Genomic DNA, 16,375 nt, shown 5'->3' with positions numbered 1-16,375 from the left:
TTGTGTAAGACTGATGAATCACAGACCTATACCTCTGAAAAAAATAATGCATTATATGTTTTAAAAAAAAACGGAAAAAGAACCTGGTGCCAAGGAGTTGCTGGGTGGTATAGTTGGAAAGCGTCTGATTTTTAATTTGTTCAAGTCATGATCTCAGGCTCATGAGATCTTGGCTGAGATCTCACTGAGTCTTGGCTCAGTGCTTAGCATGGAGTCTACTTGAGATTCTTTGTCCTTCTCCCTCTTCCTCTGCCCCTCCCACTACATGCATGCACATGCTCTCTTGTTCTCTCCTTCTCCTCACTCTAAAATAAATAAATAAATATTAAAAAAAAAAAAAAAAAGAACCTGGTGCCAGGTGCCTTTGTGGCTCAGTTTGGGCATCTGACTCTTTTTTTTTTTTTCCTATAAGATGAGGAAATTTTATTTGCTTTTTTAGATTTTTTACTTTTTTTTTTTTAATAAACATGTAATGTATTATTAGCCCCAGGGGTACAGTCTGTGAATCGCCAGGTTTACACACTTCACAGCACTCACCATAGCACATACCCTCCCCAATGTCCATAACCCCACCATCCTCTCCTGACCCTCCTCCCCCAGCAACACTCAGTGTGATTTGTGAGATTAAGAGTCTCTTATGGTTTGTCTCCCTCCTGATCCCATCTTGTTTCATTTATTCTTTTCCTACCCTCGAAACCCCCCATGTTGCATCTCCACTTCCTTATATCAAGGAGATCATATGATAGTTGTCTTTCTCCAATTGACTTATTTCGCTAAGCATAAAACCCTCTAGTTCCATCCACATTGTTGCAAATGGCAAGATTTCATTTCTTTTGATGGCTGCATAGTATTCCATTGTGTATATATACCACCTCTTCTTTATCCATTCATCTGTTGATGGACATCTAGGTTCTTTCCGTAGTTTGTCTATTGTGGACATTGCTGCTATAAACATTCAGTGCACGTGCCCCTTCGGATCACTACATTTGTATCTTTAGGGTAAATACCCAGTAGTGCAATTGCTCTATTTTCAACTTTTTGAGGAACCTCCATGCTGTTTTCCAGAGTGGTTGCACCAGCTTGCATTCCCACCAATAGTGTAGGAGGGGTCCCCTTTCTCCACATCCTCGCCAGCATCTATCATTTCCTGACTTGTTAATTTTAGCCATTCTGACTGGTGTGAGGTGGTATCTCATTGTGGTTTTGATTTGTATTTCCCTGATGCCAAGTGATGTGGAGCAATTTTTCATGTGTCTGTTGGCCATCTGGATGTCTTCTTTGTAGAAATGTCTGTTCCTGTCTTCTTGGACATCTGACTCTTGATCTCAACTCAGGTCTTGATCTCAGGGTCCTGAATTCAAGCCCAGTGTTGGGCTTCACACTGGGCATGGAGCCAAAGAAAAGAAAAGAAGAAGCTGGTGAATAGTGGAGAGAGAATTGGGATAAATGATTCCAAACTGTACCCCTTTCTTCAGGGCGTGGTTATAGTTGAGGTAGGTAGATAGTAACTAAGCTTAGTCTTACATTAAAATAGTGAGGAAAATGGGCATTTTCCTCTGGCATTGAGTGACATAATTATAGTGATCAAAGTGCAGAACTTCCTTCCCATTCAGGCATCCAGAACAGAAATTAGGAGAGTTTGGGGACGCCTGGGTGCCTCAGTCAGTTGAGTGTTCAACACTTGATTTTGACACAGGTCATGGTCTCAGGATCATGAGATCAAGCCCTGAGTGGGGCTGTGTGCTCAGTCTGAAGAGTCTGCTTGAGATTCTCTCCTTCTCCCTCTGCCTCTCCCCCTGCTCATGCACCCCACCAAATAAATAAATAAATATCTTTAAAAAAAAAGAAATTAAGAAAGTTCAATTCTTGGAGGGAAACCTCCAAGAATTCTTTCTCAATCCCATTTTCTGTATGCTTGAATTATTGATATGATTGATATAATGAGTGCTGTCATAAGCACTGAAATAAGAACTTACATATGTTATCTTATTAATTCTTTATTATTGAACCTATTTTATGGACCAGGAAAATGAGCTTTAGAAACAGCTCAATTGCTGTCAGTAGGTGATAGAGCTAGAATTGTAATTTAGGATTCTTTGGCTACAAAGGTGTTGATGTATTTTAGTCGTCAACTGTATTTTTTAAAAACGTTTTTATTGCAGTGAAATACCCAAAAATCTTAACCATCTTACCTGTTTTTAAGTGTGCAGTTCAGTGGTATTAAGTACATTCCTATTGTCACCAAGCAACATCGCTATCCACCTTCAGAACTCTTTTCATTCTATAAAACTATAACTTTACACTCATGAAACAGTAAGTCAGCATTCCTCACCTCCCCCAGCTCCTGGCAATCTTCATTCTATTTTCTGTCTTTATGAATTTGACTATTTTAGATATCATGTATAAGCGGAATCATACAGTGTTTGTCTTTTTGTGCCCAACTTATTCCACTTAACTTAATATCCTCAAGGTTTATCCATGTTGTGTCATGGGTCAGAATTTTGTTTTGGTTAAGTAATATTAGATTGTGTGCTTACACCACATTTTGATTATTCATTCATCCATTGGTGGACACTTAGATTTCTTCTACATTTTAGTTATTGTGAATAATGCTACTATGAATGTGGGTATCCAAGTATCTCTTAGAGACCTCGTTTCAATTCCTTGAGGTATATACCCAGAAGTGGAATTACTGGATTATATGGTAATTCTATTTTTAATTTTTTGAGGACCTGCTATACAGTTTTTCACAGCAGCTGTCCCATTTTACATTCCAATCAACAGTGCACAAGGGTTCTAGTTTTTCTTCATTCTCATAACACTTGTCATTTTCTGTTTTGTTTTGTTTTGAAATAGGAGCCATTCTAGTGGATATGGGTTTGTAACTCATGGTGGTTTTGACTGGCATTTCCCTAATGATTAGTGAAGTTGAGCATCTTTCCAAGTGCTTGTTGATCACTTGTATTTCTTCTTTGAAGAAATGTCTATTCATGTCCTTTGCCCATTTTTTGAATTGGATGTTGTTGAATTTTAGGTATTCTCTATAAATTCTGGATGTTAATCCTTTATCAGCTATATGACTTACAAATATTTTCTCCTATTCTGTGGGTTGCCTTATTACTCTGTGGATAGTGTCTTTTGATGCACAAAATTTTTTCATTTTCATAAAATCTAATTAGGCTATTTTTTCTTTTGTTGACTGTGCCTTTGTTGTTATATCCAAGAAATCATTGTCAAATCTAATGTTGTGAAGATATGCCTTTGTTTTCTCCTAAGAGACTTAGTTTTAGCTCTTATGTTTAGGATTTTGGTCCATTTGAATTGATTTTTGTATACAGTTTTAGATAAAAGCTCAACTTCTGTCGCTCTCGACCCGCAAGAACGACACATAGCCTGGTCTCTTGTTAATGTTGCTTTTTTTTTATTCTCATACCACACTTGCTTATATGCAGTAGGGCACCCTATCAGAAGACAGATATTCTCAAGACATCCAATCACAGACCTGCTGCTAGGCTTCCCCTAGTTAGTCTATCCAGGGTCTGCTTTTCCTCCCCCACATGGGCTGCCGCTGATATTGACTTGTTTACGTGGAGGTCTGTTTTGGCACCTGGCCAGGCACCATCTTGCAATGGTGGGAACTTCCTTGGCCACAGGCGGTCCCCAACAAACTTCATTCTTTCAAATGTGGTTATTCAGTCTTTCCAGTAGATGCCAACTATATAAAGATAAAAATATAAATGTAAATATATATATATGTATTTAAATATTTTATTTATTTATTATTTTTTGAGAGAGAGAGAGAGAGAACAGGCTCATGAGCTGGGGAGGGTCAGAGGGAGACATGGGGCTCAACCTCACCACCCTGAGATGATGACCCAAGCCGCATTCAAGAATCAAAGTCTCAACCAACTGAGCCACCCAGGCACCGAGACCTCAACTATATTTTTAAAAAGTACTGTTCAGGGCATCTGGGTGGCTCAGCTGGTTAAACATCAGGCTCGATTTCCGCTCAGGTCATGAGATCAAGCCTGGTGCTGGGCTACTCGGAGGGTGTGGAGCCTGCTTAAGATTTTCTCTCTCCCTCTGTTCCTCCCACCCTCCTATCTCCCCACTTAAGTTTTGCTCAACATAGCTAGCACATAAATGGTTCAGGTTAAGTTAATTTTAAATTCAACTTGAAAGTACAAATAATTCCATACTTCATATTGGAAAGAATATACTGATTTTTGTCTTATTATTTTGTAGCATAATTTAAAGAGATGTAATTCTCTTAGGATTAGGTTTTTGTTTTTTAAAGGAAGCAAAGCTGTTTAGTATAATATCTATCTTGTTGTCTTATCTGTCTGTTCATCTGTCCATCTTTGGACAAAACGGGTTAGTTGTAACCTGTGGGTAGTTGTAACCCAGTTTCAAAATTAAAAATATTTAGAGGTACCTGGCTGCCTCAGAGGAATGTATGACTCTTGAGCTTGAGGTCGTGAGTTTGAACCCCATGTTGGAGGTAGAGATTGCTTAAAAAAATAAAATCTTAAAAAATAAATAAATAAAAATAAAAATATGAAGAATGTGAAGCTCTGTAAGAAATATCTGGAAATCTAACAAGGAAGAAAAAATATTTATAGGATAAAATAAATATGCTGTACTTGAAGGTGACTGCGGCATATAAAGAAAAAAACATGTTCTTCCCCTTAGAACATAGATTTCAAAGACTCTGGAATAAATCTTGTCACTATTACTAAATTTGGAGAATCATAGGACCAAATTCATATTTTTAAAATTCAAATGTAAACTTATGAAAGTTGAGTTTCATTTTGTTTTGTTTCTATTTTGGCCTCCACTGTAAAGTAAAATACTAGTAGGGCTGGGAGGTCAAGGAACAAATCCTGTGATGTCTCAAGTTTCATCTCCAGACACTGAAACCCTAGCATCTGGTACCACTCTAAAAGTAGGCTGACAATTTCAGTTTAGCCATTAATGGGAAGAATATTCACTCCAGTGAAGTCATAATGATGTGACTTCCAAATTGCTTGTTATCTTTAAAGAAGATGATTTATGTTTTGAAAAATCCCTAGAAAATCCAAGTTCAGGGCCTTTGCCTTGGTGTCCTTTTGCTGGAAAAGAAATACACTAGAGAGTAATTCTTAAAATGATATATCAATACTGTGCAGAACTTATAATATCTCTGTATGTTTTAAAATTCCAGAATAAGATTGTAATTAGTCAAGTTTTATCTAAAAAAAAACTCAAATGAGTAAACACCTATTCATTTTAAAATAGTTTTTCAAGATATAGTTGATGGAGCACTGGGTGTGGTGAAAAAATAATGAATAATGTTTTTCTGAAAATAAATAAATTGGGAAAAAAAAAGATATAGTTGAATACAGTAATGTCAACTGGGGTTCAGTGTTAGTGATTTTTCAGAGGTAGAATAATTTTTTTCTTTGCTTTAGGTTTCAAAAACCAAATTTTATCCCAAAAAAGAATTTTACAGTTAGGTTGTAAATCCCTGCCCCTCCCCCAAAGTGTTAAAATGTAATCTAAAATGGAGCCACAAGCAGAATTCACTCTTAAGCTTTAAACACAATGATAAACTTTAATAAGTCTGATATCAGAGCAACAGTGTTCTATGAATTATATACTTTGTGCCAAATCTAGTTTGCCGCCCGTTTTAGTACACATAGCAAGAATGTGTGCCTGGGTGGCTCAGTGGGTTAAAGCCTCTGCCTTCAGCTCAGGTCATGATCTCAGGGTCCTGGGATGGAGCCTTGCATCGGGCTCTCTGCTCAGTGGGAAGCCTGCTTCTCCCTCTCTCTCTGCCTGCCTCTCTGCCTGCTTGTGATCTCTGTCTGTCAAATGAATAAATAAAATCTTAAAAAAAAAAATCAGTGTCCGTAAATAAAGTTTTATTGTTACACAGCCACACTCATTTGTTTATGTATTGTCTGTGGCTACTTTTGCCTTACCGTGGCAGGGTTGAGTAGTTGCCACAGAACTGAGTGGCTCACAAAATCTAAAATATTTACTATCTGGCTTTTTATGAAAAAAGTTTGTCAATTCCTGGATTATCAGAAAAGCAGCTTGTTTTGTAGCACGGATATACAAATTAAACAACTGTCACTAAGAAGTGCTGGACAAATTTTTACCATACATTAAATCAACTAATGTAGGGGAAAAAAGAACACAAATATTTACTTTAGTGTTGTTAATTACAACAGTTAAGATTCATGCCTAGTATTTTCCAAAGGTATCTTCTTTTTTTTGACAGGAGAGCCTCAATGTACCCTTTCCATGTGAGAAAAATACAAAAGGCAGAGATAGAGGATATATGGTGGGAATCCATGCACTGAATGTTCACAGCGTAACCATGGATGGACAGTGACTTGGGTGTTGAATGTTGACAGGGGGCTGGAGAAGCCAGCAAATAAATGCTCAGTGCCTTTTTGAAGTGAAGGTAAAAGATTCCACTGAGTCTTTTCTTCCTGTGTTTGCATTGCTGGCAATTGTGGTAAAGCCAGTAAAATGACTTCAACATCCTTCAATAGCAGTGATTATAATCTTTCTTAACAGTTTCGAGTCTTACTACGTCATTGCTCATATGTTCTAATACATTTTCTCCCCTTAACCACATGAAAAGGATAGAGTAACACATGTGTCTTAAAATTTGGAGTGATTTAAAATAAGTTACTTCTGGGTGGCTCAGTCAGTTCAGCATCTGCCTTCAGCTCTGATCCTGATCTCAGGGTCCTGGGACTGAGCCTTGTGTTGGGCTCCCTGCTCCTTCTCCCTCTGCTCCCCTCCCCACTTCCTGCTCACTTGCACATGCGCACTCTCTTTCTCTCTCAAAGATATAAAGTCTTAAAATAAGTTACATGATGAACTTTTAAAAAATTATTTTTATGGCACCTCTTTGGAAACATAGTAGTTCCTCAAAAAGGGTAAGAGTGATCTCAGAATATGCTATAGGGAGCTGAAGAGGATCCCTTGCCTACTAGCCATTGCTGAAGATAGTGAGTGACATGCTGAGAAAGTGGCTGAGCATGGCAATCAGAAAATAAAAGAAAAGGAAAAACAAAGGCTCAGGAATTAAAATAATCAGTGCCTTCTTACATGTGAGTATAAAGCATAATATCCCAAATAAACAGCAGTCTTACAAAAAAAAATTAAAATAAAAACCCTATTCTGTTTTTAGATGCTACAAGTAAATAACTGCTTATATAATCACTCATCTTCAATATAGCAAGAGGTCACATCTCCATGATCTGTGCTAGGCTCCAGCATCTCAATAATTCTGATAAGATGCAGCACATCTGGAACTTGTCAAAGCAAGTTAACTTTACAAGATAGTTCCTTGTAGCAAGACCCCTGGCCAATTCTTTCTTTCCACCACATTTCCACTGCAGTTTATCCATGGATAGTCACTATGACTATGAAAAATGTAGGACAAGTTCCCTTAAACTTTACATTTTGCTGGAGCAAAGGGAGCACTTTATTATAAAATTGGTTTAACCACCAGTATTCTAATTTTCCTGCCTTTCTAATTTAATTTGATTTTTTTTAGTGAAACGTAAGTAGCCGATTCTAAAATCTAATGTGTTCATGGGATATACCTAGTTCTCTCTTCCATGCCATTTTGTGGTTATCATTTTACATGTACTCTTTTTCAATATGAGATTAGGAAGTCCTGTAATAGCAATTAACAGAGGGACTAAACATTTTTCTTAACGCTCCTGAAAAGCATTGGTATTCAGTTAGAACCCAGGATCTTACACTTTACACTAAATAGCTTAGTCCCATCACTGATGCAACAATAACTCTTCAAATATTCCGGAAGTTAACTTACGGAAAAATATCATTACTAAAGCCAAGACATGTAAGATAGTATCTTTTGGTTCTCCTTAAGACCAATAATATTTATTAAACAGTGGGTTTCCAGGGAGCAGGCAAACAAGGCAGGGAAGAGGATATGAAACAAGGCAAGGCAAGGATATGATGAGGGTTGGTTACCCCTATAGGTGATTGGTACATGAGCCTGTAATGATCCTCCTAGAGGGCTTTTATTGTAGAAATGTACTGCAGAACTTTCCACTTGGGGTTAAAAGAGGAAACAAGTGTCTATCCATTGGTTTCTGTTCCCCATTGGTCACCTTCTCTTCTCTTCTGGGTTGCACATCCCAGAGCGCTGAGTGGGATCTTCTGGTGTCCTTCAAAGGGGCATCAGAGGTTCCCTAAAGCAGATAGGTAGAGGGATGTATCCCACGTTGAAGAAAGGCACTGTCAATGTGCTTCTGCACAAAATTAGCTGAGATCTACCTGGAACAAGTTGCAGCAGGAGTGGCTAAAGTGTGTGGCTGACAGGGTTTTTGAAGTGGTGCTCTATCAAGAACTGTAAAGAATCCAGATTTTACCCTACTTTCTAGCCCTCAAGTTAGGCTATCATAGTTTCATGGATGCTGGCAGAAGACATGAGATTTCTTGGTCAGAGACAAAGGATTTGATTACTTACTGCATAGCAGAAAGCATGAAATTCATGTTCATGTTAGTCCCCTTACCCCTAAGCCCCACTGGAACACTTCAGAGGTGGGTCCAAGTGGATATGGCAGACACAGGGTGAGAAACAGCTGAGAAACTCGGAGAATCCTCAGTTTTTTCATCTGAGGGGTGCAAGGAAACCCATCCAAACTTATACTGGTGGGAGACACAATTTCATATATTTTGTTTCTTTATTTGTTTGGATAGGTTATACTTTGATTTTTTCAGAAGCAAAAATGACAAGGGGCAGCTTGCCTTTGGAAAAGAATTTAAAGAACATTAGAATAATAAATAGAGACAATAGCCCAAGAAAGACTATTATCATACACCTCTTGAAGAAACTCCTTTTATTTATTTATATTTTTTTAGGGTTTTATTTTTAAGGTTTGAAACCACAACCCTGAGATCAAGAGCCATATACTCCACTGACTGAGCCAACTAGACACCTCAAAGAAATTCCTTTTAAATAAATCTCAGAATAATATGCTTCTAACTAGAACAACAAAACAAAAACTTTGACACTGACAAAAAATTTGTACAGAATCCATAAAGTGATACATGAAGAAGGAAAATCTGGAAATCTACATACTGAGAGTTCTCTGTGAAAATCAAATAGATTTCTGTATAATCTGAGGGAGAGAGAGAGAAATCATTTGCAGACGCAGCCCTCCCAGACAACTGAAAGCCCATCTTGATAGTATATTAGACTATCCCATCTGGTTGCAGATTATTCCAGGTGAACTGTAGTGATTTAAAATAAATTGCTTTGAGGGTGCCTGGGTGGCTCAGTGGGTTAAAGCCTCTGCCTTCGGCTCAGGTCATGATCTCGGGGTCCTGGGATGGGATGGTCTCTGCTCAGCAGGGAGCCTGCTTCCCCCTTCTCTCTTCCTGCTTCTCTGCCTACTTGTGATCTCTCTCTCTCTGTCAAATAAATAAATAAAATCTTAAAAAAATAAATTGCTTCAAGTATTTCCCTTTTTATTTAAAAATAAATAATAATATTACCTTAGTAGCAGGAAGAATAATTTATATCCATATAGCATCTTTTCTGCAAAACTTGCATACTAACACATTGTTAAGAGTGCTATGTTCAGAAATGAACATTTTACAGGAATGAAATAATCTTTAAAAAAAGAAACACAGAAAAAAAAGAGGCTCTGTTATGTCCATGGGTCAATTTTCTATAATTCACCTATGTAAATTAAGTCTATTGAGTATGGTTTTGGAATAAAGAGTTAAAAATATATAGAAATGCTTTTTATTCTTTCTTTATCCCGAGTATAAGATTTTACATAGGAAAACTCAACACAGAAGGTTTTGGGGTTTTTTGAGAAAATATGCAAGTATATGTTGTACCTGCTAGTAATGCTTTATACAAAATTTTTCAAACTGGGGTAATTTAAGAGTGGAAGGGGGAATCGTTAATAATTATGATGGGACAGCAGGTATAACTGGCATTATTCCTGGAAAACTAGAGCCTATGATCACTCTAGGTACAGCTTATTTAAAGTACTACTTCGATATTCTCTCTACCTAAAGTAGGTAGGTAATTTTAAAATGCCTCACTGCTCTCCAAAACACTTTAAAGCTACACAGCAATTTGTTTCAGTTTTTTAAATTTTCAAATAACCTCTAATTAAAAACACAGTACAAATAATGAGACAAAATTGTGTTAATTTTATTAAGTTCCATTAACTAATGCTGTTAACATTTAGCTTTGTGGCTGCTCAAGATCAGACCATAATATTCTTTTCTCCACTAAAGCACTTGGAGTTGAGGAAGATGAGTAAATAAATATATGACTTTTTTTTTTTTTTTGAGAGAGAGAATGTGGGGGGCACAGAGGAAGAGGGAGAGAGAATCTTAAGCAGGTTCCACACCCAGCATTAAGTCCAATGCGGGGCTCGATCTCACAAGAGATCATGACTAGAGCTGAAATTGTCTTTTGCTTACCGGACTGAGCCACCCAGGCACCACTAAGTGTATTATTTGGAATGAATTTTTATTGAAATAGATTAACAACCATATAAATTATATTACAGTGCATTTTAAAGTAAACTTGGGGATACAAGTATATGATATTTAATGTTTTGTGGAAATCATCCTATAGAATAAGAGCATGCATGTGAAATGAAGCTTTTCAACTACGTGATGAGATGTAGGATAGTCTAATCCTGTGCTGCCCTGTATGGTAGCCCCCAGCCATTTATGGCTACTGAACACGCAAAATGTGGCTAGTCTGAGTTGAAGATGTGCTGTAAGAATAAAACACACACTTATTTTAAAGATTTGGTACAAAAAGGTGAAAAAAATCTCAAATTTTACATTGAACACATGTTGAAATGGTAATATTTTTGATATATTGGGTTAAATACATTACTAAAATAAATTGTACTTTAAAATTTTATCTTATTGTGAAGGGGGCCAGAGGGAGAGCGAAAATCTTAAGCAGATTCTACAGCCGGAACAGAGCCTGCAACGTGCTTGATTTCGTGACCTTGAGGTCATGTCCTGAGCAGAAATCAAGAGTCAGAGGCCTGACTGAGCCACCCAGGTGCACTTTTTACTTTCTAAACATAGCTTCTAGAATATTTAAAATTATATACGTGACCCATATTATATTTCTATTGAATTGGGCTAGTGTAGCCTTTTGCAAAAGATGGGAATGAAGGTGGAATATAAAATAATAGGGGTACAAATGATCATCTAAGACAAATGAAATGCTTTCTAGTGAAACCTGTGTTTGGCTGAGTCTTGTCCCACCTACCAACGTAGGTTCCTAGCTCCCGGACACTGCCCGTTCTACACCATCCTGCTATTTCCGAGGGTTCTCCCAGGGTTCTCATGAACACACTTCAGTTACTATGTGGCTTTTCTCCCTCCTGCCTCAGCCCCCTTCCTGTCTGCATCTCCTCGCCTGGCATGGCGGCTGCTGTTTCGATCGGAAAATCACAGTATCTACCCGAAACCACCACCTCTGTGACTCCAGAAGGACCTTCAAAGTGCCAAGTAGCTGTTAGGGAAGAATGCCCTTCTGATCCTTGTGTGTTTTAGAGCAGTCGTATAGACTGTGCCCAAATGTGTTTTAGAAAGTTTTAAAAAAAGATTTTCTTTACTTATTTGACAGACAGAGATCACAGGTAGGCAGAGAAGCAGGCAGGGAGAGAGGGGGAAGCAGGTTCCCTGCTTAGCAGAGAGCTCGATGCGGGCCCACGACCCTGGGATCATGACCTGAGCTGAAGGCAGAGGCTTTAACACACTGAGCCACCCAGGCGCCCCTCTTTTAGAAAGTTTTAAATGCAACACCTCGATACAATGTTCTAGTGGCTATTCTCCACAAGAGAAACCTGAGTCCATGGTGGGGCTAGCCTGAGATAATGCTGAGCAAGCAAGAAGGAGTCCTCCTGTTTATTATTCAGGTTTTGCTACTAGGCATGCCTGCCTGCCAGGCTTTCCCTTGTGCAGCAGCTGAAAACTGGTGGCGTGGAATTCGGCTGCAGACTTACCTTTGTTGGGAGAGCACAGTATTGCTGTCTGAACGCTTGAAGGCAGAGTGCATGCCCCAGTTCACCACAGTTCCCACTAGTCCCCAACATGTTATGTTGTATCCGCCTCCATCACACATCTGCTGCTGGCTTGGTCTTAGAGTCAGCACCCCTGTTTTAGAGCCTTCCTATTCAGCATGTGCTCATCACTCAACAGCAGCAGCTTTAACTGGGGGCTGGTGAGGAGGCAGGGTCTCCAGCCCCACCTCAGACCTATTGAATCAGAATCTGCATTTTTATTTTATTTTATGTTATTTTAGAAAAAGTTTTATTTATGTGAGGGGCTCCTGGGTAGCTCAGTTGTTAAGCGTCTGCTTTCGGCTCAGGTCATGATCCCAGAGTCCTGGGATCAAGCCCTGCATCAGGCTCACTGTTCAGTGGGAAGCTTGCTTCTCCCTCTCACATTTCCCCTGTTTGTGTTCCCTCTCTCACTGTGTCTCTCTCTGTCAAATAAATAAAATCTTAAAAAAAAACCAAACCAAACACGATTTTATTTATTAGAGAGAGCAAGAGAGAACTTGGCCGGGGGCGGGTGGGTACTGCAGAGGGTGAGGGAGAAGCAGGGAAGCCTGACATGCTGCACGCAGCCTGACCCCAGGATCCTGGGACGGCAGACACTTAACTGAATGAACCACACAGGTGCCTCTCAGAATCTGCATTTTTAAATGATCCTACATGATTCCTATGTACACTGAAGTTTGAGAAACTCTCCCTTATGTAGAGGCTCCATACCCCACATTTGATAGGATTTGGCCTGAGCGATTTGCAGACACAACCAGATAAGCCTGGTTTAGAGAAGGTCACTGCTTCAGTGGTGTTCTCTGCTACTCCAATAAAAACCACAACCAACATAACTTTATAATAGACACCAAACCTTGGAAATGAAAGGAATTCCTCTCTGTTGTACATGGAAGACACAATCTTTTCTCAGTTGCTTTCCTTTTCCTTTTTCCTAATATGGCTCATTCTCAAGTGGAATGTCCTATCTTCTTTTATTCTGTGGCACCTTCCTTTAACCATAAAGTAAGGGGACTGATATTACACACACACACACACACACACACAAACATATGTATGTATACATATATGCATAAATTTTTGAAGTTTTTTTTTTTAAAATAATCTCTACACCCAACATGGGGCTCATATTCACAACCCTGAGATCAAGAGTTGTATGCTCTACCAACTGAGCCAGCCAGGTGCCCTGATATGTTACAGTTTTATCCAGTTGGAACTGTTCAGCTCATGAATTTGGGAAGTGTGAGGAGCCTTGAGAAAGAGAGCATCTGGACTTTGGAGTTAAGGTGATTTGAGCCACTGGAGCTCCTTTAAAAAGTCATTCCCTGTTGGCTCTGCCAGATGCTCTGCTGTCCTGCCTTTCAGAGAACTTCAGTTGTAGGACAATATCAAACATACTCGGCAAACAGTGTGGGGGCAAGGGTTGGACAGGAGGCTGTTTCTTAGCAGGGCGTGGAAGTCCATCATTAATCACCTCCCAGGAGTATTTTAAGAAAGGCAAATACCAATTTTTAAATAGTAGCTTTGTGGAAAGCAATTGAGCCAGAAGTGCTGTATTGGATATTCTCTCTACATCCACTGTCTACCCTTCCTCATTCTGTCCTCTGCCCTGGGCGGCTGATCTTTACTGTCTGGGCCACATCACCTAGTGGAGTCTCAGGTGAGGCTGGGGAACTGGGAAGCGAGAGGGGAGGAGCACCAGAAGAGAGGTTGGGGTTTTATTTCTCCAGCTCTTTCCCTGCCGGGCCCCATGTGGTTGGGACTCTCTTCCCTACCTAAGGCCTACGCCCTACCCCCATATTTCCTCTCCCATTCTCACGTGTTTCAAGAACAGCTCTCCATTCCCCCTTTGGGTCCGGAAAATGCAAAAGCTTCCCCACCCCTCACCCCAGTCTTCTTGCTTTTGTCAGTCCCCAGGGGTTTCATCAGCCCTTAATTCTTACCCCCTTTGAAAATCGTCCTTTATTAACTATCCTCAATTACCTCTTGGGGTGTGATTTTATTTTCTTTTTCCTCCAGGATGTTAAGCCTTAAATCTTTTGGTACCTTCCCTCGCAGAAATCCTCCTTCCAAGATTCTTGCAAGAAAATCATCAGAAAAGATTTATGACCCCACCCCCAGCAGTGGGCCTTGATGGCTACTTTCTGTTTCCAGGTCTGGTGATTGTTAGAAAAGTAACCACATGACCGGAGCATATGCAATTTGGGTGAATTTCAGGTCTGAGTCTTTGTGGAAATTCCCTGTCAATGGAGAGAGCTCTGTTTTCCAGGCCAGAAAGTAGAGTGGAGAAAGGGAAAGAAATAGGATTTCTGAATACAATCACTGCTTTCATTGAAGCCCATCCTTACTTGTCCCCTGCTTTTTAAAACAGTTTTGTTGAAGGGTACCTGGGTGGCGCAGTGGGTTGAGCAGCTGATTGTTGGTTTCGGCTTGGGTCGTTATCTTGGGGTCCTGGGGTTGAGCACTGCATCAGGCTCCATGCTCAGTGTGGAGTCTGCTTCAGGATTCTCTTTCTTTCTCCCTCTGATCCTTCCCCTATTTGTGTACATGCTCTTTTTCTCTCTAAATCTTGAAAAAAGATAAAAGAGTTTTGTTGAGATATAATGACATACTATAAGTTGTATGAATTTAAAGTATATAATTTGATGAGTTTTGACATATGTATATCCTGTAAAGCCATCACCACAAACAAGGTAGTGAACCTATCCATTACCTCCAGAAGCTTCTCTAGCCCCTTTGGCTTCACTCACTCCCACTCCTTCTCACTCCCCACCAATAGCTGATGTGCTTTCTTTCACTACAGATTCACAGATTCGTTGCACCTCTTTGGAGTTTTATGTAAATAGGATCAAATAGGTGTACTTTTTTTGGTTTTAGTCATCAAACATTCCCTGATCCTGACTGGTACGAGTGATTACTTGAACTTTTTTCTTTTATCTAGTGTAATTATTTTGAAATTCATGTTCTATACATCAAAAGTTCATTCCTTTTTATTACCGAGTATTATCCCGTATTATTAGTAGCATGCCATTGAATGGATGTACCACATTTGCATATCCATTAACACATTGATGGACGAATGGGTGCTTTCTAGTTGTTGGCTATTACAAATAAAACGGCTATGATCATTTTATATGCAAGTCTTTGTAGGAACATATATTTGTTTCTTTTGGGTAAATACCTATGAGTAGAATGGCTGGATAACATGGTGGGTATATATTTAACTTTGAAAGAAATTGCCAGCCTGTTTTCCAAAGTAGCTGTACTCTTTAAGTGCTACTAGCTGCATATGAGAGTTCTAGTTTTGCTACATTCTTGTCAACACTTGGTATGGTCAGTCTTTTTCATTTAGCCATTCTGTTAAGTATACAGTAGTATCTCATTGTGCATTTCCCTAATAACTAGTGATACTGAGCATATTTTCCTGTGTTTTATGCCAAATGTGTATCTGCTTTTGAAAAGTATTCAAATCTTTTCATTTTTAAAAATTAAGTTGGTTTCTTATAGTTGAGTTTTAAGAGTTCTTTATGTATTTTGTATATACAAGGTCTTTATTTTATTTGCAAATATTGTCTCCCATGCTGTGACTGGTCTTTCATTTTCTTGACATGAATCGCAAGAACCGAACTCCCTACTTGAGGCCTAAATTTCCAGCTTTGCTAAAAATCTGGAAACAACTTACATATCCAACAGAAGGAAAATAAGGAATGGAACATGAAATGGGTGATTATATAAACTGTATGAAAAATGAGAAAGAAAGATGGGGCCTGTTGTCTGAGAGCTTCCCTGGTGCTATTGGGGAAACATTACTTTTCCCTGTTGAACATAAACAATTTCATAAAACAGCAGCATCAGTCAAGGCTACTCTGCAGCTGGGATGGATCAAGGCAAAAACGAGACCCTCTATACTCAGGCCAGAATAAGATACGAACCTTGTCCAAATCAGAGAAGTTGTGCTCGCTTCGGCAGCACATATACTAAAATTGGAACGATACAGAGAAGATTAGAATGGCCCCTGCACAAGGATGACACGCAAATCAGAGAAGTCATCAAACATTCCGTGATCCTGGCTGGTACGAGTGATTACTTGAACTTCCCTCCTTCCCAACCCCCCCTCTCTTTTATATGGACCCTTGTGATTACATTGGAGCCACCTGAATAACCCAGGCTAATGTCCCCATCTCAAAATCCTTAACTAAATCTCAGATGCATTAACATATTCCAAGATCTGTGGAGAACTTTGAGGGGCCATTATTCTGTCTATACCATATAATAGGATCACC

At 39.2% G+C, this 16,375-nt stretch overlaps 1 non-coding gene across 1 annotated transcript; it reads left to right on the top strand.

The window, feature by feature from the left end:
* The first annotated feature begins 16,045 nt into the window (after window positions 1-16,045).
* Window positions 16,046-16,152, top strand: LOC122901493. Its single transcript, XR_006383510.1, has one exon. It is a non-coding gene; the product is annotated as a U6 spliceosomal RNA (small nuclear RNA).
* Window positions 16,153-16,375: the final 223 nt, after the last annotated feature.

Source organism: Neovison vison, chromosome 2 (genome assembly GCF_020171115.1).
Source record: "Neovison vison isolate M4711 chromosome 2, ASM_NN_V1, whole genome shotgun sequence".
In the NCBI taxonomy this organism is placed as follows: Eukaryota; Metazoa; Chordata; class Mammalia; order Carnivora; family Mustelidae; genus Neogale; species Neogale vison.
The sequence above is the reverse complement of the archived record's forward strand: the minus strand, read 5'-3'. Positions and strand labels throughout refer to the sequence as shown.